Below are 25,614 nucleotides of genomic sequence, written 5' to 3'. Positions count from 1 at the left end.
TGGGAACCAGAAGTTCCAGGTATGCTCAGTGTGTGTGGTGGCCACTAGGCAAACTTCCAGGAGCTGGGGATGTGGACACTGGCTGGCTCTGGGAGTCTCTGAAGTAGAGGTTGAGGTCCAGCTCTATTTGCTCCTGGAGCGCAGGCTCATCTGTTGGGTAGCTGGAAGCAAGGAGAAGAAGGTTGGAAAACTGGCTCTGGGATTCTCAGCCTGGAGTTCTGTTTGGAATCCTGGGTTCAGATGCCGCGCATCCCAAGTGGGCACAGTGGATTTGTATCTAAATTCCAAAGGGCCTTTCTAGTATGTTTTCAAACACTGATAGGACAAAGAAAACCGTGAATCACATTGATCATCATATTAAGGGTTCTTTAAAAGAATAGAAATGGTAAAGTGTGTGTGTGTGTGTGTATGTATGTATGTGTGTGTGTGTGTGTGTGTGTGTGTGTGTGTGTGTGAGAGAGAGAGAGAGAGAGAGAGAGAGAGAGAGAGAGAGAGATCAGTTTATGAGATGAGGGGCTGGGTGTCTTGGCAGTCCCCATCTGGTGCTGGAGTCCTGGAGGATACCTCAGGAACAGTTGATCTTTATAGTCTACGTTGGAATCCCAAAGAAGTTGGTTCCCATACCAGCAAAGGAATAGCTCAGCAACAGGATAGATAGACTTGCCAGAGAGTGTGAAGGCAAGCAAGCAAAAGGCAGAGTTTCCATCTTCAGGGTCCTTTTATCTGGGATGCCACCAGAAGGTGCCACCCAGATTTGGCATGGGCCTTCATGCTTCAGATAATCTGATTAAGAAAAATCCCTCCCAGCAGTACCCAACAGTTTGTGTATTCAGTTGCGATATATGCAGTCAAGCTGACAACCATGATTGGTTGTCACAGCCGTACTCTGTTGATGGCCTCGAAGTGACATCAAAGGAAGGCAGAGCGCGGAGTGAAAGGTAGGTAAGAAGTAACCACACCCCGAGCTAGTCACCAAATGGTGGCCAGAGCTGTCACCCCAGACACTCAGAGGTGGCCCAAAGTTGGAGGCTAGCCCGAGCAAATCAGTGAGAGCTTGCTTCAAAGTAGAAAGTAGAAAGAGGCCTGGGGATATAGCAAAGAGTTCAGAGATGGAGTGATTCCCTAGCACACACTAGATTTGATCTCCTGCCTCTCCACCAATTAAACAAACAACACCAATAGCAAAAACAAAAACAACAACAACAACAACAACAACAACAACAAAAACAAAACTGATGAGTACAAGTCTTGTATCTGGCAAGTTCTGGTTAAAGTGTAGAAGAATGATGTAGCCCAATGGAAATGACTGTGACCTGAAAAGCTGATAAACACCGTGGTTATTTTTTAATTAACTATTTAAAGTGTTCTTGGGAGTTAGTATTTCTCAGACCTATAATATTGGTCAGTAGTTGGCAGCACAGGGTGATTTAACCAGAAGGATTAGCAAGCCCAGCCTAAGACTCACAGCTTAATGTCCTCCTTCCTTAGGGCCAAGTCGCTTCAACACAAAACCCTATTATAACTGATTGTTCAAAATGCTGTAGTGAGAAGGAAGGAAGAGCAGGTTTCTGTTGTTCTCTTCAAGAATTTGACTAATCCCTACCCTAACCTGGTAATCCTCCACCAGCCCTCCACCCCCAGGTTTAAAAGCTCTTGATTCATCTGTAACCAAGAATGCCAGTGAGGCTTGCTCTGGGCTTGGCTGGGGAGGTGAGGTGGGATGGTGGATGGAATAAAGAAAACTTTTCTAAACACCTTTGGCTTGTTAATATCGGTGTCGCAAGTTGCAAGTATAGCCAAAAGTTCAAAGGAGGAATATCTCCTAGACAAAAGGCCCACTAGACAAAAGCCCCTTACAGTAGTGCTGCAAAATCAGTCACCAGCTTTTATAAAGTGGTGGGTTTTTCAGTGTGAGGAGCAGGAAGAGTCAGAACATGACCCTTCCGCATTCAGAGGTGCGGATATGCATCTTCCCTGAGCTCACACTGGAGCCACGAGAGCATCCCAAAGCTTGGTGCAAATACAGCTCCTAATACAGCCGGTTAACTAAGTCCGTGCGTTTGCGAACAGCAGTAACAAATTAGTAGGAACCGCTACGTCGCTTTGTTCATAGCCCGAAGCAGACTAAAGAGAGAGTTGGAATTCTAAAAAATGAACGCGCCTTATTTCCCTACCCCTCATCAAAAGCCTGGAGATGCTGGGGATCGAACCCAGGACCTCATGCATGCTAAGCATGCGCTCTACCACTGAGCTACATCCCCACCACTCAGGGGTTAGTGTTTCCTACTCATCTTTATAAAATTCAAATCCTTCCTAGCCTTGTTACTTTTATCTGTCAAAAATTTTTAAAAATTAAAAAAGAAAAAAAAAAATAAAGAGCGGTCTTGTTGCAAGGGTATTCTGATCAACCTGCACTTTCACAGATACTCCAATAAGGGATGTGAAGAGTCTAGGGTCGGAGACCTCAGTTTAAAAAGTGTGCGGGATCCTCTTTTCTTTTTTCAGGACTAAGGAGAGATCCTTCCAGAAAAGATGAGGAACCCTTTGCCAAGCCTTACCTATAATTGCGCAGATGAAGAAAGCACTCACCTGCCGTTGCCATACCGTCTCTGTTCCCAAGCTACGAAAGACAATGAAAAATAGGAGCCTTGGAGGACAGGGTTCTACAATAAAACCCAGCTCCCCTGTCTCAGCCACGGTGACCGTTTTAAGAATCAAGATGCTAGATTCTCCTTCCTCCGATCCTCGCCGTTCCAGGCTTTATCCAAAGGAAGCCAATGAAACCCATAGAACGCGAAATCTCAGACTCTTCAGTGAGTCTTGAGAGGAGACAGGGATGCAGTCGGGAGTGCGCTTCCTCGCCGACTCGGCTCCTTTTCTCTGGGGTTTACCTAACTGTACACATAGTGGCCCTTCCACTTTTGGAAAGTTCCACTCAGGATACCGAATCTTATTCCTGCCTGGAGAGTTCAGGAAATTCCTCATGTACACAGAGACCTTTCAGCAGACCAGGAGAATAGGAACACCAGGGAAACGGAGGCAGAACTAAGAGGAAGAGGATGGTAGGAGAGAAAAGGAGACAAAGCCGAGGCCAGAAAACTCTGCCTGTCAAGATTCCTGCTCTTCTCCTGTTTGTACTTATCAAGAGGGCTTAATTTCAGTGTTAGAGTAGTCTTTAATTATTTTATTTTTGACCAAAAAATGACTGGTCTAAATTAACCACTCTTTCCTGTTTCCTTTTGCAGGTAACTGTCTCACTAGGAAGATCATGACCTGGGGCAGTCACCACATATCCTAGGCTGCCTGTGGGGTTTCTCTCAAGTAATCTTACCATTGGTGGCAAAACCAGGATGACTGCAGTAAATTTAAGGCAAAGACTGTGTTACAAAATGTCTTTAATCCCAGCACTTGAGAGGCAGAGTCAGGCAGATTTCTGAGTTCGAGGCCAGCCTGGTTTACAGAGCAAGCTCCAGGGTAGCCAGGGCTACACAGAGAAAGCCAGTCTCTAAAACAAACAAACAAACAAAAGCCCTTGTTACAAAAGACCTTATGGGATGTCTTCCCAAAGGACTTCAAGTATTTTGAGATTAAAAAAAAGAAAAACCGGAGGAAAGATCCACGACCGTCATTCTAGCATATTCTATTCTAGATATTCTGTTGGATATCAAGGAATGTGATCTATGTGAAACCACACGGAAAAACTGGCTCTGCCTCTCCCCTCTCCCCTCTCCCCTCTCCCCTCTCCCTCCTCCTTTCCCTTCCCTTTCTTCCCCTTCCCTTCCCTAAAGAAATGTGTCGCTGTTTAGAGTTCTGCTGTGGTCTGACATGTCACACAACACCTGTAACACAGTGCTTGGGAGACTAAGGGAACAGAATTGCCCCAAGTTCTTGCCAGGCCTAGAAAGCACAGAAAAGGGACACTGAGCATAGGGTGGGAAGGAGATAACAGTAATGAAGTTGTGTTCTCTGAAAAGCAGCCATGATAAAGCACACATGCACATAGAACGAGACAGACAGACAGACAGACAGACAGACAGACAGACAGACAGAGGAGAATGTATGACACTTGGGTCCAGCAGAGGATGGAAGAGGGTATCTGTTTCCTGGAATCAGAGTTACAGAAGATTGTGAGCCGCCATGTAGTGTTAGGACTCAAACCCTTTATCCTCCGGAAGAACAGCCAGTGCTCTTGACCACCCAGCCATCTCTTCAGGCTCAGTAGTTCTAAAGGCAAAACAAAACAAATCTGGTTTTTAGCTGAAACTATACAATGTATGCAAATTGGTGAGTTTGGGCATGTGTGTGCACCACTGGAACCATCCTCATGGTCAAGGAAGCTAACACACTCATCAGTTCCGAAAGCTTCTTTCTGGTTTCACCTGTGTGTGCAACTGTGTGTTCATTTGTTTATGCATTTGTGTTTGTGCCTGTGTGTGTAAAGAACACTTAAGTTGATATCTGCATTCAATGTTTCCAATGTAAAATACAGTACTGTTAACTACAGTTGCAACTTTCCCTCTTAATCTTAAAAATCTTAAAGGCAAGACCTCAAAAGATCCTTTGAAGGGCTTGCACACTCTACACAGATTTGGGGAGTACAAGGTAACCCAAATTCCTAAGTAGTGCCAAGTGCCCAGACTGCCAGACCACACTCACCTGAAAGTTCACAACACTCCCCAGAGTCCCTATGTGGACTGCAAAAAGCAGGACATTAAATGCACTGAGAATAATAATACCAGTAGTCAATTCTATCAAGAGGTGGAACTTTGGATGGCTGTGTTTTGGAGGATAGTCCTGCCTTCTTCTGAGCAGCTTTTCCTGAAAGCTGTGACCACAGATCACTAAGTAAGCCTGATCAGTAAGTAAGCTTGTGTCATCAGGTTCTCAAGACAGTTTTAGTTCCTTGAAAGTCTCCAGTGAACGGAAAGAGCAATGGAGAGAGAAAGGCTGTTTAGGTAAAGTAGAGTGAGATGGATGGCCTGGCTGTCTGTCGGTCTGTCTGTGTGCCCTAGTGTGTATGCATGTGTGTGTGGTTGTATACATATGTGCCCATGTGTACACAGGTATACCTAACTAATCATAAATATGTGGAGGACAGAGGTCATTCTCTATAACTCTGCCTTATTTTTTAATTTTATTTATTTATTTATTTATTTATTTATTTATTTATTTATTTATTTATTTATTTTGTCTGTGTCAGGGGACAATTTGCAAAAGTTGATTCTTGCTTTCCACAGTGTGGGTCCTAGAAAGCCAACTCAGGTCATTGGGATTGGTGGTCAGCACCTTTACAGGCTAAGTCATCTCACTGGCCCTTATTTTGTTACTTTTCTTACATGTTACAAGGAGGATTTGGGGGCTGGCTTATGTAGCTATCTGAACCTGAGAGGGGAAGAACCTGGTAGTCACTCACTGTAGAAAGCTGGGTGCCTCTGCAGCCCTGATTAGTTCACCTTAGTTTTTGAGATAGTCTCTCACTGAACCTGGAGCTTGTCATTTAGGTTAGTTAGCCAGTCAGTGGTAGAGTCTGGCTTTACTATGCATATTATGGAATTCAAGCTCAGCTCCTGCTCAAGTACCTCACCGGCCACTGAGCCGCCTCCCCAGCACCTGTATTTTTATTGTTTGTTTGTTTGGTTGGTTGGTTGTTTTTGATGTTGCTCTCACTCTGTAGCTTTATAGACCAAGCTGGGCTTAAAGTCACAGTGATCCTCCTGCACCAGCTTCCTAGATGCTGAGGTTGCACTGTGTGCTTCCTCCTCCGTTCCCTGCTGAAGTGAAATCAGAGCGATAAGAACTGGTCACATAAAAACGCAGAAACAGCACATCTGTGAATGTGAGAAAACAAGCTGCATAGCGAGAGGATCATTGGAAAGAAAAGGGTGCAGTTGGTTTAAACTTGAAAACATAGTCCAGAGATCAGTGTTTTAGGACATTGGGAAGGGTGAACGGGAGCTTGGATTTCATATAACTAATGTCTCGGATTTCATTATTAGTCTTACAAACTTAGTTTTGCTCATGTAGTCATGTACCCCATACACAGAGATGAATGAGTGGTCTCTCATGAGACCACTGAAGTCCTATGTACAGTTCTCAATGAATATTAGCAATGGATGCTATTGGTATCTCCCCTAGCCCCACAATTTCCCAAAAAATAGAGTCATTTTCTTTTTACTAAGCGTATCCCTTGGTGGGCCTGTGCATCCTTCCTTCTGAATGCTTTCACAGGATGATTTTCTTGTCCAATAACCACCTTCGAGCTGTCTCTAGGAAGGTTGCAATGTTTAGATAGCCAAGTAGGAACGAAATAAACATACGAATATAAAATGCTTAAAGAAATTATCATAAGAAAGGAATGTAAAAGGACAAAAAATAGTGAGAAAAAGACATTGGAGATGCCGGGGATCGAACCCGGGGCCTCATACATGCGAAGCATGCGCTCTACCACTGAGCTACATCCCCCTCCGTGCTGTAGAAGCCACACACAATTCCTATCTTTTAAAACACCTCGCTTGTTCTTCATAACGGTTCCGTTTTCTGGGAAGGCACCGTCTAGGACAGGTTTCAGCTGCGCCGAAGCAGCTCCTTTCGGGACCCCCAACAAAGCTCAGGATCGCCGGAAGAAAACACAGTTTCAGAAGCTTTCTCCACACTACCGATTTTTCGGGTGACCAAGTCACTGCATACCAGGCACAAGCAGGTTGAGGGAACCGAAGGATTTCCCACCCCCCTATTCTGGAGCATTTTCTTCAACTCAAAGGCCCCAAACTAAAGTCTGATTAAATCTAATGCCAATGGAAATGTTGTAAGATGAAAACGTGAACACCCACCCTGGTCTTTGTTCACATCGGCAAGGGTTATCTAAGCCCACCTGACTGTCAAGCAGGGACCCGCGGACTTCAGCTTCACCAGGGAGGGGACCTAGAAGGTTCTTTCTGCGCCTTCTCAAAGGGCCCTGGCTGCCACCTTCACCCTGGATCCGTACAGGAATCTTGGACAGGTGCGGACACCGCCGAGTCTCTAAACGCCACCTCAGCTCAGCGGCAGCAGCCGCAGACAAAAACAAAGGTTCTGTTTCTCGGTTCAGAAAGTCTGCAGCAGAGATCAATGACTCTTCAGAAGTAGAAAGGAGCATCAAAGACACGATCCAGGAAAGCGGTCATTAATTAATATACCGAACTTCATTAAAAGTATAACGTAGCCTGTAAAAAAAAAAAATTAAGACAATTTCCTCCGGCTGAGGAAAAAATACTGTTCTGTCATGTTTGATAAATCGGATATCCTAAATATCCAAAGCAGGATGGTGAAGGTACCTCTGGATTGCTGAGTTTGGAGGACTCTTGACCACGTATTGAGTTCCAGGCCAATCTGGACCACAGAATGAGACCCTGTCCCAACATAAAACAAACTACGAGCTGCCTTGGATGACTCCATTGTCTTAAACTCCACTGTCTCTGCCGGTCTGCACTCTGAAGTGTGTGCTGGGTAGAGGCCGGGAAGTCTATACCGCATAGGTTCTGAGTGGCATAGACTCCTCCATTCCTTCACAGCCAACTTTCATCAGAAACCTATGGGCAAATTCCTTGAAATCACATATATCGTTTTAAATTCGGGGTTTTATCTATAGCTTTATAATCGATGGATAAGTTTTGCCTGACCCTGAGGATATAACTCAGTGGTAGAGTGCTTACGGAGCATTTCATGAGACCCTCCAAGGCCCAATGTCCCTCACTACAAAAAGGAACTTTGAATCCATTGTTGCATGTTGGTCAAAATTCTTTCCACGCGGTGTATTGGCATACTATCCTATGGAAAACTTGCCCTTCCCATCCTTTTTCCTTGCTTTTCTCTTTAATACCAATGCAGACTCGGGTGTTCTTGTATTCTATAGATCATTGTCCTTTATCGTTCAAAAACTTGTTTCATTCTTGATGTTTCTAAAGCCTACAGAAAGCCCTATGACCTTTAAGCATCCTATTAGTTTCTACTCACTTCCTTACACTCTGGCATGGAATGATGCTCTGGATTTATATTGTATTTTCCCTATCCCAGTTCCCCTTAAAACAACAAATTTTCCCAGAACACTGGTTCCCTTTTAGAGGTCTCCATACTAAGAAATCAATATACAATAGTTCATGAACTATTTTAGTAAGCAAACCTAGGACAGAGATGTCCTTTGTCTTTGTTGAAATTTTTTGTAACCCTTCTCTCACAGTGAAAATACTGGTTTGCAACATTGGCTTCATTCACACACACACACACACACACACACACACACACACACAATTAAAATTATGTACTAAATAGAACTCAGGATTAAAGTGCCATTCCACGGTATCTAAAGGGATCGTGTCAAAGTGCTGCACATAACTTTCACTAGAATTCACCCTCTTGTTTCTATTGTGTCATATTTTAAAAAATATATTCAGTGATGTTTTGAATTTCATACATGTATACAATGTATTTTGATAAGTGTTATATTTTTGAGGGCTTTTTATTTCCTGCTGATATTCACATATAAAATGCTTTCCCTTTCTCTGTGTTAAACCTATTTTTAAATTTTAATGCATAAGACATAAATATGGTTTCAAGGAGCAAATCTATACAGAGGTATCAAGTTGCTGTATCTTGGGATGCGGTCAGGCGGGCCAATGGGAGTGCCCTTCAGGCGTCATCTTAGGAGCTGACGTAGGGGCTAAGAGTGTAGCACCTAGAATACTGCCTTAGCCTTGGTAACCATTTTCTGGTTTGGCTTCGAGGTAGAACACAGTCCAGCAGGTTCAGAAAGAACCGAGTTGTGTCAAAGGATCTATGTAGCCCGTACATTTCAGGTTCCAAAAACGCAGTGATAGAAAGACCTCGCTGGGGTATTTATGAAGCAAGGTTTGATGCTGCTAGTGTAGCTCAGGAGAGGCAGGGTGAGCATGCTCAGGCCCTGGAGTCAGCACCATCTCTTCCACCCACAAATCCATCTTTTAGGCTGAAGACCGTGAGCTCTGATTTCCCTCCTGCAATTCTTAGCTTACTTACGTATTGGCAATCTTTTGCAGCATATTTGTAAACCACTTTGAGATTTAAGAAGCTACTTTGCTTATTTATATAAACTTGGACTTTTTTTTCCATGGGGTATAGTGTTTTGTTCAACTTGGCAGATTCTATGTACTTTTCATGTGCAACATGATTACTTGAAATACACAAAATTTAAACATATATTCACACATACAATTCAAAATGGCTCAATAGAATTTATCAGTGTATGTATCTTCGATCTTATGGGGGACCTTTCTCCTTCCATCTGTCCTTCCTATGAGTGGTTGAGAAGGGGGGAGGGGAGGGAGAGAGGGAGAAAAGATGGAAAGGGAAGACAAGGAGCGGGTGGGTGGAGGAGGAAGGAGGGGGAGGATGGTCTATGAGAAGCCTTTGTGGAAGTCCAGAGGAGGGAGTAGCCATACATCTACACTCACTCGGGACTCTTGCTTTGTCCTTCTGGATGACCCCTACTAGCAGTCAAAACTTGGAGTCCCAACAAGAACTTTGATGGACCAACACAATTTTGATCATACAATTCAGTTTATGAAGCAAAATTGTTTCTGGATATCACCTAAATGAAGAAATATTTGAGAAAAACTGAGTGTTAAACAAGGTTTGAGGAAAAGATAAAGGACTCTCAAGATCTAATATCTGACAAAGGGGAATGGCGGCAGTTGCTTGGTTTGCTACTGTAGGATGGAGTCACTGCTGGTGATAGGTATTCAATAACATGATACACTCCAGTACCTCCACAAAATACCTTCTGCTTACATTTTCATAACTTCTTAACCTCATTCAAGAAAAGCTTTTCTGCCCCACTCATAATTTTACACTCACCCCCATTATGTATTAGTAGATTTTGCTTCATGCTCTCATGAACTATTGTTTCTTAACTCCTTAGAAAACATCCGCATCTCTAGTTGTGCCATATGGATGATCCATGCACTTTGCTCTTCAATCACGTTGAACTGTCATTGATTCTGACTGAACTTCAAAATAATTTTGGTAACATCCTACACTAATTAAACACCAGGGAAAGAGGGATTGCGAGCTCGAAGCCATCCTGGACTATCTACGGTGTGAGTTCTAGGACAAAAGTCTTTTGGAGAGATCTGGTTGTGATGAAAAAAAAAAAGTCACTTTTATTTCTCTGTTTTGTGTGTGTGTGTGTGTGTGTGTCAGTTTGAGATTTGGTGGCATGTAGTCAGGCTGGCAATGTTTACATATATAATCTTTCAGCAAAACTGTATTGCCAGTGAACTTGAAGATCTTTGAAGATTATGAGTAACTAAAGACCTAGATTAATACTCCTCAAGAATTTTTCCTTCAGTTTCTTTAAGTTTCTGAGCGGTGCCTTCTAGGATGTGGATAATCAGAAAGGTGTCTAGGACTCCTGTCTGTCTGCCTTTCTCCCCAGCCGTTTCCTCCACACTGCCAGGGAGGGCTGTAATCGGTACTGTAGAATAGAGACTCCAGACCCTTCTGAATGGGGAAGCTGGGTGCATTGGACAACTAACAACACGTTTCAAATCTCAAGCGTCCTAGGACAAAAGGGTTGAGAAGGAAAAAGAAAACTGACAAGAAGTAAAAGAAAACCTCTTCTCCACGTGACTGCAGTGGCTTGCCCGGGAGAGCATTGTGGGGAAGACCTGAAGAAGGTTCTAGGCTCAATCCTGAGTCTTGGTGAATCGGACTTTCACTAATGTGAGATTATTCCTCTGTAATATGGGAATTTTGAATGATTAGTACAACAATCTCCTGTACCGTTGGTATAATGTAGTGTGTTGATGTTCAAATCTTTACCTAGGAAAACTACAATTTGATTTTTGCAATGATTTTATAACTCGGTAATTCTTTCCTCTTTCACCCTCTCTTCTTTTCTTCCTTCCTTTGTTTTTATTTTTGAAGTACTGACAGTTCAGCTCTGGGCTCAGCACTTAAGAACTTTTTTAATTTGGTAATGAGCTTGACAATCAAAGCCCACGTCTATTGTTTTGACTGTAAAGGGAAAGTAACAGACATATGTGACTCTGAGAAAGAGTGAAGCAGCACTCAGCCACTACTGTTCAAAGGGCCCACAGCAACTGGAGAGGAAAATGTCACATAGCATCTCCAAGGAACCTGAGCTGTCACCGTTGCTGGGTCATCTGTACACGAGGAACAGTAATCATTTAATTTTCAGACTTGTTTGCCTGAAACACTGCCTACCTATGCTCTCTCCTGAGAGGAAAACACCTCTCCTTATAAGGGCTCTGTGGCTTAGCTGGTTAAAGCGCCTGTCTAGTAAACAGGAGATCCTGGGTTCAAATCCCAGCAGGGCCTTTAAGAGAATTGTCAACCTTTAAGGGTTGAAGTTTTGACAGTTGTTTTGTTACTAGTCCCACAGTGGTACCCTACTGTGTCTGTTACCATTATCAACCAAATCTTTGCAAAGATAAAACTGTTTTTAAAGCATGGGCTTAACCCAACCCTGCCAGAAAGAAGTAAAAGACAGATCTATGTGTACCTCCAGGTTTTTTTGGTTTTTATTGGAGGAGGGAGGTGGTTGTTTATCTTTTTCAAAATCAGATCTTCCACTGGAATTTTTTTCACTCATCATTACCCTAATTTTTCTAGTCATGATTTTCTATAAAGAACCAAAAATGAGTGCCTCAAATTAAGAAAGGGTCTGTAGACCTTGCACATGGATTTTAGTGAAATGCCAAGAAACTTGTAGAGAAATATTATGAATGTTGATTTAATACGATTGGGGCCAGCAGCGTGTGTACCGGCCCAGCGTCCCCAGAACAAAGTGGAAGTACCAGTTCTTAGACACGCAAACAAAAATTGAGTGCGTTCTCAGGTTCTTCTCCCCTCCCCACCCCTCACCCCTCACCTCCCACCCCTTCACTGAATTTAGCTCCAGGCCCAAGACTGCCTCGGATCCTCTCAGTAACTCAAGTTGGAGAGCCTTCCAAGGTTCCCAGCCCTTCCCCTCTCAGTCTCTTATTTCTGAGTAAAAGAAGTTTCCAGTGTTTAATTATTTTTTTTTAACATCGGCAGTTTGTTCTCCAAGTGCGATTTGGCTCTTGAGCGAGTAGCATCCTCAAAGCAAGCCTCAGTGGTAGGTGACCATCAACTACAGAAAACCCAAGACAGAGTAAAAAGAGGCATCGTCAACACCACACGAGTGAAGCCTAAGGCAGCTACAGAGAAAATGCCCCAAATTTAAACTCAGATTGTTGTGAGCAAATGAAACAAGTGTGTGTTTTTTTAGTCCCTCGATTGTCAGTAGTTTGCTACACAACGGTGGATAAACTGTGTTGCTTCACTCTTATCTTTTGCCTTGCTGACAGTCTTGTAAATGGAATTAAAGGGAACTGAAAGAAAAACAATTGTAACCGAGCACATTCTGGTACTTTTTCTGGGGGGCGGTGGGGGAGGATCTCAAAGAATCACAGGAGGAGACCTTGGCGCTGACTGCCGGAGTGGAGGAAGAACCGGCTCTTCTAAGGCAGCATTCAGAACCAACAGCATGCTTGCAAGTGGAAAAAAAAAAAAGATCCAGTCTGGAATTTTTGGGAAATCAGGAATCCAGATTCTTCCTGTTTGGCCTGAGAATAATCAGAAATGAAGCCAATCACGTTTGTTGCTAAATAGCATCAAGCTGACTGTGTGGCTCAGAGGTATATTGCAGGCTAAGCATTCAGGGAGTCAAGTGATCTTGGACTCCCGTGTTGCTTTTCTTTTTCCACATAACTCAATAAAACGTCCAAGGTTCCCAGCTTTAAATTGTCTTGAGCCATATTTTTCCTTGCTGATATGCCAAGCCAAGCAAATCCATCACTGGACAGCCTTTGAATGCATCTATTTAACTCTAGTTCCTGGAGGCTGTAAGCCTGGCTGCATTGGCACCTGTAACCCTAACCCTAACCCTGGAGAAAAAGAAAGAAAGAAAGAAAGAAGAGAGAGAGAGAGAGAGAGAGAGAGAGAGAGAGAGAGAGAGAGAGAGAGAGAATGAACCCAGGACCTCAGTTCAATTCCCAGCATAATAAAGGGGTGTGCAGCACAGCCCATCTTAACATAATGGAGCTATAGGCTGAGGAGTGAAGGGCCGTCCTATCTCCACCCCTTCCACCCTCTGCTCACTCTGACAGTAGAAATCAATTACAAACGGTGTTGGAAGGGATGGGGTGCACATGACTGTAATCCTGACATGTGAGAGGTGGGGGTAGAATGACTGGGGAATTCAAGGCCATCCATCCTCTGCTACATAGTTTAATTGAAGGCAAACCTGAGTTACATGTAACTGTCTCAAACCAACAAGGTGGTAGAATTCCAGCATATCCAGGATGAGAGAATGAGAGAATGACATCTTTGAAGGAATGTTACTGTTTTCAAATTCCAAAGTGGGTGTGTGTGGTGGGGGGGGGGGGCGTCCTCAGAGTAGAGATGTTGTCAATACTGATCACATTCAGGAACTCCAAGTGATGTCAGCTTTGGACTGAAAGCAGTGATCTAGCTCCATAATCTCAAAGGTCCAAATTTTAGGTTGAAAATAATTTTTCAAATCCTGCCCCTCGCACACTCTTGTGAATGTGGGTTAAGAAAAAAAATCAGAATTGCATGTCTTTAATTTTTTTCCTACTTTCACCAGGATAACTTTAGTTTCAACATACTAAGCTATTAGTGAAACTTTAACTAGGCAGGCTTGTTGATACGGGACTATAAACCCAGCCAGCCACTCTGGAGGCTCTGACACGAGGATTGCAAACTCAAGACCTACTCTGGCTACAAAGTGATTTCAAAAGCAGCCTGGGGAACTTAATGAGATCCTGTCTCCGAAAAAAAAAAAAAAAAAAAAAAAATGGAGGCCTGGGGTTATAGCCCAGTGGTCAGTGCTTGTCTAACACGTGCAAAATCCTACATTGAACCCTCAGCATCAGAAACATTTTTGATTAGTTTTTTAAGTTTAGTTAAATTAAAATAATTCCCATTAACATCATAGGAAAGAGACTTGGTGCTCTGTGGAGGTCGGCAGTAATACAGGAACATAAGAGCTATTCCATGACAGAACAGTTACTACTTTGGTGCTGGCTGGCCTTCATCAGTCCAACCCTATCTGCTTTGTTGTTGTCTGTGACTTTCTTACATAATTTTTCTTTCTTTGAAGGCACTTTATGAAGAATTCAACAATTAAATGGTTTTATTCTTTGAAGTACCTGCTGTACATGTCTCAGAGGTTTGTCTATAAGAGATGGTTTTGGAAAGGTCACCTGCTGGGCTTCAGGGACATATATTGGTAAGTATGGATTCATCTCCCCAGTAATGAAAAGTGTCATTTTTTAAGACAATGGAGGGCTGTGCATATAGCTTATGACAGGACAGTTTATAACCTATATGAAACCAGCACCAGGAGGAAGAAGTTGTTTAATTATAAAATTTTAACTTAATTTAATAAATTTAAAAACTAAAACAAATTTCTGAAGTTGGAGTAACTTTGAAAAACAATTTCACCCCTGAAAACTTTTTATGAAGAAACCTTTAAGGGAAGACAACACCCTTTCCTCCCAAATTTGTTTTGGTCATGATGTTTCATCATAACAATAATAACTCAAAGTAATACAGTAGTACAGTGTTGGAGAAGTCAAAATTCTAAAATGGTACCCAATTTCCTGAGTTTGGAGAAACCAACAGTGCGCTATAAGATCAGTGTGCCAAAAAGATCAGAATAGAGTAGGAATCAATTTTATGTTTCCTCTAGGACTGTCTTAAGGTTTTACTGCTGTGAACAGACACCATGACTAAGGCAACTATTATAAGGTCGACATGTAATTGGGGCTGACTTACAGGTTCAGAGGTTCAGTCCATTATCATCAAGGCAGGAATATGGCAGCATCCAGGTAGGCATGGTGTAGGCAGAGCTGAGAGTTCTACATCTGCATCTGAAGGCTGCTAATGGAAGACTGACTTCCAGGCACCTAGGATGAGGGTCTTTGGCACCATGCCCACAGTGACACACCTACTCCAACAGGGCTCCACCTCCTAGTAGTTCTACTCCCTGGGCCAAACATCTACAAACCGTCACAAAGACTTCATCTCTAGACAGAGCTTTAGTCTACAAAGCCATAGAGCTCTCTACTGGCCCTCCTCTGTATACTCTTGCCAGAGGTCAGTTTGTGATCATTCTGTTAATTAAACTATTTGGGAGCAAGGACAAAGAGAACGAGCTTTCATTTTCCTCTAGTCTCATTTCCTGGGATGCGCATAGAGAATTTAAAGCAGAGACAATTCCCTTGGAATTTTCTTGGCTCATCTTGCGTTCTGCCAAGTTGTGACAGCATTTTTTTTTTAATTTTTTATTTTTTAGACCAGGCTGGTCTTGAATTCATAGAGGTCTGCAGTTTCCCCATTTTGGTGTGGGGCAATCACCCTGGTGTATCTTCCCAACCTGTTAATATCTATGAGAGTTAAGATTGCAAAAGCAACCCAACTCTGGCCATGGTAAGTTCCCAGAAAATCAATACTGTGGACAATCTGTCCAAGAAAAGAGAATAACTGAATGCTGGAATCTTGAGGCCTCAGCATAGACAATGCCAAGTCCAGTGGAGCTCCCGGTAATCCCCAGACTTCGTTGAACTGCAGAATTCCATACAGTCACACCAATGTCCCACACCACAGCTTCTGGCTTTCAGTCCATCAGAACTGCTAAGCGACCAGTGCAAAAGAACAGAACTAGAAAAGACGCCTTGGGGAACTCAGACACAGATGAGTTGAGATGTCAATTCCTGAGTGGCTGGGACTCAACCTGACCAAGGAAGTAAAGACACACAGACGCATGTACAGAAAAACTGGCATCCCCTGGGCTGTGCTTGCTTTGATCAAGCACATCTACTTCTCAACAATCAGGAACCTCAATGAGTTTACTACGTTCAGCACAGGGGGAAGAGTTAGGTACTCGACTGTAGGTAAGAGGTCTCTGGCTGTAAATACCCTGGAGAAGGAAGCTGCATCTGCTAATTTTTGCACACATTGTGATCAGTCGTTAGTAACACCTGCTTCTGCACAGTGTCAGCATTTGCACTAGGACCAGAGAAGGCTTTGCCATGCCCCTAAGCCTTACCTAGAAGGGGAAAGCTTTGCCACTCCTGTGGAGTTGAAGCATTGGTCCCCCGCATGCCCTCCCAGGGTCAAACAATAGTAGGATCGGGACCTCGGGACGTCATTTGCTTCTTACATACTTACTTAAGACTTGCTCTCCTCTCTAAACTGAGAAAAACAAACACCAGTTTTACTTAATGCCGAACCAGTCTCTGCACTCAATCATGCCAAAAGGGGTTGTGGTGGAGAAACCTGGGGACAGCCTTCACTCTGGGGTACCTTGTAAGCAGGAAGCATGACAACGTAGAAGTCGCGTTCCTCTGTGCGCTCATGTCTGATTATTATTAAGACACAGGGAAGAAAAAGGCCGAAAGAAGAGGAAAAGACTTTTATAAAACTCCTTTAGACTTTACCCTCTCCCACGCCCTCCTGCCCTGTGACAGTGAGCAGACCAGATGCAGAAGAAAATCCCCCCTCCCACCCCTAGTTGTGTCTCGAGCTTCTGAGTTGCTTCTGGGACCCACACAGAAATATGAAGGTGGCATTTCAGATGTTGGGGAGTGCAGAGTAACTTAAACGTTTGCAATAACCTCTTCACCCCAGCCCTCAAGCTCCTGTACAGATTCTACAACCGCAGCTGGCACAGAGGTATAAAGAATGGATGTTTCTTGCTATTTCTAAAACTTCGGGTTTCCTCACATGGCCCCATGAGTCTTTTATGTTTCCTTTCATTTCAAAGTTATTGCCACAGCGTTGAGAAGACTAGCCGCTCTTCCTATCGCGGGGCGGGGGGGGCGGGGGGGGAGGAGGGGAGGAATTGCCTCAACCGAAGAAATGTGAAACATCTTTCCTTGGAAAGGCGCCCTAAACACTGGTGTCCCAGAGGAAAGACTGGTACACTGAGTCAAGGTTGTGTCCGGAAGTCCTGTTCGTTCGCGGTGCGGGGACAGGTGAAGGAGAAATGGAGGGGACAGGTGGAAGAAAAGTCGGGCTCAGGGTGTCCAGCCAAGTGGTTAAGGTTGATTTTTTTTATACGCATCGAGATTCTGTGTGGTGTGGGTGGGGAAAACAAAGTTGGGGACAGGAGGGAGGGATTTGCTCATTGTTGCTAAGCAGGGGGACGTGGGAGGGAGTAAAGTCCATAGGAATTTTACAAAAGCCTTTCTCTCCTCTTTCGGCCTTTATCTTCCCGGCGTCTTAATAATAATGAGAAATGAGCGCACAAGAGAATGCAGCTTCTGGGGTGGCATGCTTCCTGCTTCGATGCTTTCATGAAATCTTGAGTTGGCAGAGGCATATGGCCTGCCAGCCGTTTCCTTGCGGAGAAGCAGTCCTATTGTAGAAACCGAGGAGCCATTGAAGAAATGAATAAATAGCAAACAGTTTACATCACTGTGAATGGGAGAAATACGGAAAAATATTCAGCACGAAACACCTCTCCACAAACAGTGAGACATGAAACTAGAATGGAGGTGCTGGGGATCGAACCCAGGGCCTCGTGCATGCTAAGCACGCGCTCTACCACTGAGCTACACCCCCGACTGACTTGTCTCCTGGATGTTCTATATTGTAGTTTACATTTTTGTTTAAGGTTGAGTAATGCTTAGTTTCTTGAATTTCTCTTTCTGAATTTTTTAATTATTCGTTCTAGACACAGAGATATGTTCTGTATGAAAGACCTCAAAAAATCTCCTCATAGTTGCCTCCTGTAAGGCAGCAGATCCCAGCACCCCGCCAGGACAGACCCCAATACAGAATCTTAAGTGGGACATCAGATTCTCCCTTCCTACAGGAGTACCCACGAAGCTGTTGAAAAGATTCCAAAAAGGAATGCCAGGTTTTGTTTGTTTGTTTGTTTGTTTGTTTGTTTAAAGGAGCCTGTGACTTTTCTGAGAAATGTAGATACAGGTGGGAAGATAGGAAATGAACTGAAAATAGAGCTAAGTCTAGCACATTGAGGACTCGATTCTATGAAACTTCTGAAAGGAGAAGCAAGCCCAAGTCTTTTCACAGGGCCTGGGGCTGTGATTCAGTGGTACAGCACCTGACAGAACCTAAGATGTGCAGGGAAGATGGGTGGGGGAGGGGTGGGCGCAGAAGCCGCAGGTATAATCTTTCACAAAAGAGAAATATTTGAGTGTCAGTATGACAATATATAGACTCACTACATCCACAGTTTGCAAGTTAACTTCATAAGCAGAGTTAATAAAATTCTTATTAAAGTTCGACAAGAGGCCGGTGTGTGTGTCAATGATAGAGTGTTCAAACCCAGCATTCTATCGAGCAGCAGTGTATGTGTGTGTGTGTGTGTGTGTGTGTGTGTGTGTGTGTGTGTGTGTGTGTGTGTGTGTGTGTGTGTGTGTGTGTGTGTGTGTGTGTGTGTGTGTGAGTGATGTGCATGGGTCTTTTGCCTGCATGGATGTATGTTCCTGGTACCCACAGAGGCCAGAAGAGAGCATTGGACCCCCCCAGAACTGGAATTATACAAGGCTGTGAGCTGCTGTGTAGAGGCTAGGCCTTGAACCCGGGTTTCTGAAAGAGCAACTCGTTTGTTTTTAATCATTGAGCCATCCGTCCAGCTCCACAACCATTTTTTTTTTTAATCCCAGCAAAATATTTTGTAGATATAGAGTAGACGATTCTAAAATGTGTATAAAAAGTCATAACAACTCTAATAAATGTGTATACAATTATAATAACTGAAACTCTCCTAAACAATCTATCACAGGACCAGTCTAACTGACTTCTATTTCTACTATTACGTAACGACAATTCTTAGGACTGTTTATTCTTCTGTTCTATTCTATTCCGTGTCTATATGTCTCTACAATGAGCAAACTCCCACAGATAGTCTTTTGTAAAGAGCGGCTAAAGTAATATTGTTCAGGGAAAATAGACTTTTAAGAAATGGTACTGGAAAGTTTGTGCGTCCAAGCATAAGAATAAATGAATGAACTCCACATCTCATATGCGAATTAAAGCTAAATGGATTATGGGTATAAACTTAAAACCTTTAGGAAAAATGGAAGAAAATCTTGCTGTCTTGGGAGCAGGCAAAGACAGCTTTCGGCTGATACGAAGTTTAAACAGCTAAGCAGGTAGCAACTGTCGAGGGATCCTCAACAGAAACACCACAAACAGAGTTTTAAGCATTCTGGCAAGGTGTACTGCAAAGGTTTGACACAGGACAAAAGAGAAGTGGAGGTGCCGGGGATCGAACCCGGGGCCTCATGCATGCAAAGCATGCGCTCTACCACTGAGCTACACCCCCTGCTCCTATAGGGGCTTTCTTTAATGCTTCTCTAGAAATGAATTTGGCTCTCCGGCTTTGTTACACATGTCAAGGTACTTTGAGCACAGGACCTTGAACACAGGGAAAGCTCTAAATGACCTCAGGGAGCTAACTTTGAGCCGCAAGGATCTCCTACTGCGCCTGGCGAAGAATCCAATTCTGGATTCTCTTAATATCTTCTAGAATTCCTTCAACCGAGGCACAAAGTGAACGAAACATCCCTTTTCCCCACCCGGGAGACTTTGTTTCTTGTGTTTGTTCAATGGAAATATGAAAGGCAAGAGCTGCTGGAAGAAAATGCGTTGTCAGAAAACACAGAAAAAGATTGTTCTGTATTATAACTATCCACAGAACAAGTTGAACATTACAAATTTAAATACAAAAGAACCCACACTGAGTTGCACTCCAAGTGCAAAGCCAAGATGCTCTGTTTGGAAGACCTTCTTTGCAAATGCCAAACTCACCATGCTTACTATATACTTATTTTTCTATGAATTGGTTCACAATTCTTCTGGTAAAAACACCTCTTCTATACACATGCGCAATATCAAAGTAGAAATAAGTTGGAATTGTAACAGTGTATAGCACATTAGACTTCTTAATCTTCAAAGCTATTCAAATATTCTAGGTTCAATATTTTAAATAAAACCTACCCTATGTCATTTAAGACTTTACAAACCTTAGCAGGACATGCAACCAAAGAAGTGGGGAAAGTACAGATAACTTTGATTTGGGTTTACAAACCAGTAAAAGCTATAGTTAAATAGTATATACTTTTGAGTATGAGATACAAATGTTAAAGTCATCATAGTTATCAATTTAGCGGCATAGTTATCAATTTGTAGTTATCAGTTGAATTCCTGGGATTCAACCAGTGACCTTTAGATCATTACCCTCTTCCAATTAAGCTATTTCATCTACCTGGAGTCTCATTTCTTAACCATTCTTTCAGAATATTGAAACTTTCAGGTGTAGGATCAGTATATTTTTTAAATGTCTTTCTTTACATAAGGACCACCCACCATTCACACCCTTAATGTCAGTTCTGCGGTTCTCTGGGTCTGAGAATGTGTTCACTTTTGCAGTTAAATAGCTAGGTTCCTTTCACAGGTGTTGGTGGTAGAACTCATGTGTGCCAGGAGTTTTGATTATTGTACATAGAAAACCTAATTGTTGGCAACATGTAAAAGCTTAAGAAGATACCGAGGTCGTCAGATGCCGTTAGCTAGTTGTGTCCTGGAGAGGTACAGTTCGCTGTGCCTCTAAAAGCCTCCATAGCGTAGAACGCTAAAGAATGGAAAGCGCCTGCCTATTTTAAAGCCAGTTGCTTGGTCGAGGTCTTGTAGTCTTTGCTCTATAGCCTGAGGCAAAGTCAGCTAGAGCTACCCCACCATAAAAGTAAAAGGGTTTGAAACTCGGTCTGTTTGAAATGGCAGTCGTGTATGTGGTTTGGAGGCGGAATTCTTGAACATCTTTAGATGAAGAACAAGCCTTTAATCCTAGCACTTGGGAGGCAGAGGCTAGGTGTGTTTCTGAGTTCGAGGCCGGTTTCATTGGGTTTTACGGCTGTTTAATATAACGCGGTAAGGGATTACCTGGTGGGCCCATGCTAATGTGTGCCTCTGAGAAATTATGCCACGCAACAGATCTGGTATAAAGGGATTTACTGAGGGAAGGGAGAAGAATGAGGTCCTGGGGAAAGGGTAGTGGCAGACAAGTGGACAGGTAGACAGGCTGACAGACCAGAGCGGAGCCATGAGGGCGGGGCGGGGCGGGGCGTGGGGGGAGGTGGGGATGACAGAGGACAGAAATGCTTCAGCAACAGAACAGATGAACTTGCCAGCAAGTGTGAAGACAAACAAACAAAAAGCAAAAGCTCTCATCTTTCCTGTCCTTTTCTGGGAGGTGCCACCAGGAGAAGCTCAGGTTTAGAGTGTGTTTTCCTATCTCAAATAATCCCATCAAGAGAGTTTCTCACAGATGGTTGCCGTTTAGTTGATTCTAGATGTGGTCACCTTAGCTACAATCGCTCCGGCTGTAGGAAACTAAGAGACTGGGTATGTGTACATCATCTACTCTGACATCAGCCTAAGAGGTTCTGTGGCTCATGTAGTCTGCCGTAGTTGTTTTGCTGTGATAAAACTATGACCAAAAGCAATTTAGGAAAACAGGGTTTATGACATCTTAGAAGTTAGACTCCATCATAACAGAAAGCAAGGGCAAGAACTCAAGCAGAGGCTATGTAGGAACCAGTTACTGGCTTACTCCACTTACTGTTGTTTTGTTTTGTTTTGTTTTGTTTTGTTTTGTTTTGTTTTGTTTTGTTTTAGAGACAGGGTTTCTCTGTGTAGTCCTGGCTGGCCTGGAATCCCTCTATAGATAGACCAGGCTGGCCTCGAACTCACAGAGTTCACTTGGCTCTGCTTCCCTAGTGTTGGGATTAAAGGCACATCACCACCCAGCTTCAGTTTACTTTATTATATAACCCAGGGCTGGCACTGCAGACAATGGACTGGGCCCTCCTACATCAATCATTAATCAAGAAAGTGCTCCCAGCGACTTGCCTACAGCCAGTCTAATGGAGACAATTCCTCAACTGAGAGTTCCTGCTTTCCAAGACACTTTTCTGTCAACTTAAAAAACAAAAAAACAAAAAAACAAAAAAACAAAAAAAAACTAACCACTACAAGGTCTAAATTGTGTAGGTTTAAAATGAACGTTTTGTATCATGTGTTGACTTATTTTGTGTGCAGGAAATAAAAACTAGTCAGAGAACTGAGTGTTTCTTTGAGAGGGTATGGGGGGTATCAGGAGCCTGCACTCGGCCCCTGGGCATCACCCAACCCATCTCAAAGGCAGTATTCAAGGTCCTTCCAGAACCATCTTGTTGTAGTCTTTGGGCCCCATTCCTGGCTTAATTTATTTTTATCACTGGATGTAAGGAAGCACTCATGACTTCGGGTCATGGAACCAGGCACTGTACGAGACTTTAGTCAGTGAGCTTGAATTGGGATGGGTAATGTAAATGCCTTTGAAAAAGAATACAGCACTGCATTTTGAGTGGGAGGACAGCCTTAAGGACATTTACATCCACACAACTTCCACCCCTCACAGGGAAGCACTAGGTCTCACACAGCCACACCCCCTTTCCTTTCAGACCATCCAAGGCTTGAAATAGGATGGGGCTTAACGGCAGAGTGCTTACTTAAAGGGTCTGAATACCACAAACAAGTTAACTGAAATGACAAAAACTTCCCAATCTCTTATTTCTCCTGGAGAAAGCAAAACAAAAAAGATGAGGTTGTTGAAGGACAGTCTTAAAATAAACAGGACTGGGTAAGTGTGTCTCAGTAGGATCAAAATTCAGCTGGGCACAATGGTATTACACACAGGTGGACCTGTGGGGGGCCCTATTTTTAAATTTATTTTATTGGGTTCTTATACCTACCACCCTTCCATGCCTTATTCTACCCTAATCGCTTCCAACCTCCCAACGCTAGGTAGGAGAGGAAGAAGGTTAGAGGGAAAAGTGGGTGTAGACCTATTTAGACTACTTCCTGCTAATTAGGGTCATTGGGGTTCCTTGAGGCAAGTCCAATCTTCATGACAGGATATCTCCAACTTCTTGTCTCTTTGCTCACAACCACTTGGCAAACTACAACAAGAGGAGGAGCAGCAACCTTCTTGAATTGCCAAAGTTCCTCTCTGGCATTTATCCCCTCTCCACAGTCCCCAAAATTCCAAATGTAAACTGTTTGCACCTGGCAAAAATCATGCTCCTACTAGAGCATGAGACAGATCATAATCACCTGCTGTGAAGCAGCCTCTTGTCCCATACCTGGGATTAAAACAAAAACCCATTCACAATACAAATCTGGATTTTTTTAAGATACCCAAACTCTCACTACATGGATCTCTTGTGAGGTCAAGAGATATATACAATAATATATTTGGAACATCTATCTTATACTTCCTATGACTTTGTCAGGCTAAGCTTTTGGCCTTATTATTTCTTTGCAGTTCTGAAATGGAACCCACGACATCACTGTCTCTAGGCAAACTCTGCCGGAGTCACCCCAGTTCTGGTCTAGGTCTTTGTCCCTTCTTTTCTTCTTCCTTAAATGTCAGAGGTAAATGTGCCCCATGAAATCTATTCCATGTACGCAGAGCCCTAACAGGAGACAGAGAAACAATGACAGTAACCAGGGCCTTTTCCCACCTAGATCGATCATATTCCTTTCTCTATGCAGACTGGTGGACTCCCCATGGCTGGAACTTGCTAATAATTTTCTCCAGGCACAATGGTGGCAAGAGATGCTGTGAAACTCAACTTTGGGAACAAGAAAAGGGAAGGAGTGCAAATGCATCAACAGATCAGGAAAAGGGTTGTTTTCTTCTGTCAGAGAAAGCCCGGATTCTGAGGCAGTTGTACCCTCTCTTCAGAGCCAAATCCCGAACGGTTAAGACACTTTGTTCTGAGAATGCATGTCTTTTGAACTTTTCTGAAAACTCCCTGGTGACATTACAGGCCAGCTTTGTCCTTCAGTTCATATTTTCATTACAGTTGCAAAAGATTTTAAATTAAAAAGGTATCTTTCATAGCTTAAAAGTGTTAATATGAACATTCTTGAATTGTAGAGAGAACAAAAGCAACAAACACAGGTTTTTATCTTATTTAAAAATAGAAAACAAAGACACAAATGTTCAGGTTTTCATTATAAAGTATCAGTCTTAATTGCAACATTTTCAATTTTTTTGAATTAAAAGGAAAATGAATATCACATATTCAACTGTGTACAGTGATTCAGAAATTACAAACATCTTAATAACACGAAGTGAGAAAACCAAGAAAACAGGAACAAGAAGGTTATTCAGACGTAGAAATCCATAATTCCTATTTTCTTAATCTATAAACACATTCAAACGGAAGCCTCATAAGCTTTAATGTCGACGGATCGGCCTGGATTACCATTTAAAATGAGGTTTTAATTTTTATACACTGCTAACCCAGATTGCGATTTCTCGCCAGGGTCTAGACACCGTCTCTCCTACAGACGGCGCTGCTGTCTCAGGTGAGTGGATTCCAGAACTGAGAACAAACCGGGAACCCACGTGCAGAATTGCAGGACGATGCGGTAAAAACAGCTATTTCAACAGGAAAACTTTAGAGAAACTGTGCTATTCTCCTGTTAAACCATTGATCCTTTTCTTTCCTGGAAATGAAGGTAGATGCTCACGTCACCTTCAGAACCTGAACTTTGCAGTTTTTGGACTGAGAGAACCGCTGTTCCTAACTGTATCTTCAGATTTTCCATCTTCTTCTGATTATACGGCTTTGAGATGGTGATAGGCTCTGCGGCAATGAAGTCTAGGTTTGTTGTCTTTCCCGCAGCATTAATATTATGTGAAAGGGTTTGGCTTTCTCTTCGAGTAAGGAAAATTGTAAATTCATCAGGAGAAAAGCGAGCAAACTAATACTTGAAAACACTGGAGGTGCCGGGGATTGAACCCGGGGCCTCGTGCATGCTAAGCACGCGCTCTACCACTGAGCTACACCCCCGACACGGCTAAGCTCTCGGGAATACATTCAAGACAGAAATCTGATTTTTGCTAGGTTTTGGAAGTACTGTGAATAGAAGCTGAAGGCCATAATTATTTTCACCGAGTTTTTGAAAAACAAGCCAAATCCTGGCATCTGACCATCTGCGCGCTCCCGGGTCCGAACCAATAGCTTTTCGAAGGTCTGGGTCCTGTGTCTCCCTGAGCCCGGAAAGAGCCAGGTTGAATACTTTCTGTCCGTCTTTATTCCCTTCTTGCCCGCCGCCTAATTTTAAATGGTTGCAGAGTCCGGAACGATGTACCTCCTCTGTAATCCCAGCGCTTGGGGTGGAGACAGGAGGATTACCTAGAATTGCAAGACAAGCCAGAACTATATATACAGTGAGACTCTGTTTCCAAAACTGAAAAATGAGAGGGGGTGGGGGGGAAAGGTGAGAGGGAGAGGGGGAGGGGGAGGGGGAGGGAGAGGGAACTAAAGGCGTTTTTTCAGATCGAAAGTTGTGACTCCTGATGATAAATTAATGTGAACAAAGGATATAGATATATAATTATGTTATCACAGATGATATGAGCATGGAAAATGAGCTGTTTGGAGGAAGGGAGAGGACCAGCCAGAGGGGGTGGAGCAATGGTGAAGGTGGTGAATGATATGA

General features: G+C 43.2%; 6 non-coding genes across 6 annotated transcripts; 1 reads left to right on the top strand and 5 right to left on the bottom strand.

Moving 5' to 3' along the window:
* Positions 1–2,189: 2,189 nt before the first annotated feature.
* Trnaa-agc lies at positions 2,190–2,261 on the bottom strand. Its single transcript has one exon. It is a non-coding gene; the product is annotated as a tRNA-Ala (tRNA).
* A 4,129-nt stretch (positions 2,262–6,390) lies between these two features.
* Trnaa-cgc lies at positions 6,391–6,462 on the bottom strand. Its single transcript has one exon. It is a non-coding gene; the product is annotated as a tRNA-Ala (tRNA).
* A 4,816-nt stretch (positions 6,463–11,278) lies between these two features.
* On the top strand, positions 11,279–11,352 carry Trnat-agu. The gene has a single exon. It is a non-coding gene; the product is annotated as a tRNA-Thr (tRNA).
* A 6,225-nt stretch (positions 11,353–17,577) lies between these two features.
* Trnaa-agc lies at positions 17,578–17,649 on the bottom strand. The gene has a single exon. It is a non-coding gene; the product is annotated as a tRNA-Ala (tRNA).
* Positions 17,650–19,309: 1,660 nt separating this feature from the next.
* On the bottom strand, positions 19,310–19,381 carry Trnaa-ugc. Its single transcript has one exon. It is a non-coding gene; the product is annotated as a tRNA-Ala (tRNA).
* A 5,509-nt stretch (positions 19,382–24,890) lies between these two features.
* Positions 24,891–24,962, bottom strand: Trnaa-agc. The gene has a single exon. It is a non-coding gene; the product is annotated as a tRNA-Ala (tRNA).
* Positions 24,963–25,614: the final 652 nt, after the last annotated feature.

This window comes from Mus pahari, chromosome 16 (genome assembly GCF_900095145.1).
Source record: "Mus pahari chromosome 16, PAHARI_EIJ_v1.1, whole genome shotgun sequence".
In the NCBI taxonomy this organism is placed as follows: Eukaryota; Metazoa; Chordata; class Mammalia; order Rodentia; family Muridae; genus Mus; species Mus pahari.
This window is presented reverse-complemented; position numbering and strand designations above follow the sequence as displayed.